At 41.0% G+C, this 1,655-nt stretch overlaps 1 protein-coding gene across 3 annotated transcripts in view; it reads left to right on the top strand.

The window, feature by feature from the left end:
• Nucleotides 1-652: 652 nt before the first annotated feature.
• The window catches only part of KPNA1 (karyopherin subunit alpha 1), a 144,822-nt gene continuing 143,819 nt past the window's right edge, over nucleotides 653-1,655 (top strand). For all 3 annotated transcript variants that reach the window (XM_006036676.3, XM_025193026.1, XM_025193027.1), the window contains exon 1: nucleotides 653-794. The gene's annotated coding sequence lies outside the window, so the exon portion shown is untranslated. The remainder of the gene's footprint in view (nucleotides 795-1,655) is intronic.

Here is a 1,655-nt window from a genome sequence, read left to right as displayed (position 1 = left end):
GCACCAGAATGAATGCACACCGGAAATCTATCAAAGACAGAAACCCTCAATTACCGGTGGGGGCACATTTCTCACAGGAGGGCCACTCTCTCTCCAATCTCTCAGTCCTGATCCTCAAGGGAAACTTACACAACACTTCCCAGAGACGAGCCTATGAGCTCCATTTCATCAACCTGCTGGATACTAGAGATCAGGGACTAAACATAGACATTGGATTTTTGATACATTATAATCGGCCTGGCAACTGACTCCCCAGCCCAGCCCAGCCCAGCCCAGCCCCTGGCTTCTTTACTTTTCATTCCATCCAGGAAGAGCACACACCAACTGCTGAAGCTTCCTTAGCCTGACGAAGGGTTTTTGAACCCGAAAGCTTGCTTAATAACTATTCTCCAACCATTTGGGTTGGTCTAATAAAAGATACCAAATTCACCCAAGGAACCTTGTCTGCCTATGTCTTATTTGAGAGCATTTGGACATAGGGAAAACATGGTACTATTATGGGAAAATACCTTCTAATCCATTAGTAACATAGATAGTTAAACAACCTAAGAAACATGTTTAAATTAGGTCCTCAAAACTTAAACCCAAGACTTGGTTAAGGAGCTCTCTAGCCCACAGATGTTAACTTTCTTTCCTTTTTTTCTTTAAATAGAGTCTGCAATACCAGGGAAATCTGCAACACAAAGAAAGAAAAGTGGGTAAAATATCAAGATAGAGCAATGGATAAATGAGCATCAAAATTAGTGGGATAAGAGGAGAAAGAGAATATTAATATTGAGCAAAGCAGTAGTCAGGTAGGTGATATAGTCAAAGGAAGGACTGTATCTAATCTCGGTAGGAATTTGGGTGAAGTCAAAGTAACAACTGAGATATTTATAAACTAATGCAAAAAGTCTAGTGAATAAAATGGAGGAACTGGAATTACTGGTGCAAGATGTGAAACTGGTGATTGAGTGGATAACAGAGAGAGTGGAATAATTATAACTGGAATGCAGGTATTAAATGTATGTTCTGTTTGGGAAAGATGGAAACAGGTAAAGGTGATGGGATGGCGTCATACTTTTTTTAACAATCTACTGTTCTGTTAATGTAAGTGATAGAGTGACTAAAACAGAATCTTTTACGGCCAAATTCACTTCAGGGAAAGATAGCGTTAGGGCTTGTCACCAGCTGGGTTTGCATAGGGACAGAGGTCATTCTACAAAATACTGCCATGAATTGTATGAACATGGGAAATGAGCTCAGATGCAGGTTGGAGGGCAAATACTACTAAGCATGGCAGGCCCTATTCCTGAAAAAGAGCCAACAGTTACCTTTCAGCAGATAGTCAATAAAATAAGAGGTGAAGATATTTTAGACATGACTTTCATATGTCGAGAGGAGATTACAGAAGAGATGTTTGTAGAAAACAAACTTGGGTCAAGTGTTCCTGAACTGATTCCATTTAAATTAAATGGAACAATAAGCAAAAGTTACCAGCTAAGGTTTTTAATTTCCAAAGGATAAACATTGTGAAATAAAGGTCCTGAACTCTTCAATCCAGGCCATTGGAGCGCATAGGAGGTACATGCACCCACTGACTGCGCTGGTGCACCCCTTGATGGCTGTGCTCGCTGCTTAGGTGATGGGCAGGTGGGAGTGCCGGTGTGTGCCTC

Source organism: Alligator sinensis, unplaced genomic scaffold, assembly GCF_000455745.1.
Source record: "Alligator sinensis unplaced genomic scaffold, ASM45574v1 scaffold538_1, whole genome shotgun sequence".
Classification (NCBI taxonomy): Eukaryota; Metazoa; Chordata; order Crocodylia; family Alligatoridae; genus Alligator; species Alligator sinensis.
Note: the sequence above shows the minus strand (reverse complement) of the source record. Positions and strands in the feature narration are given on the sequence as shown.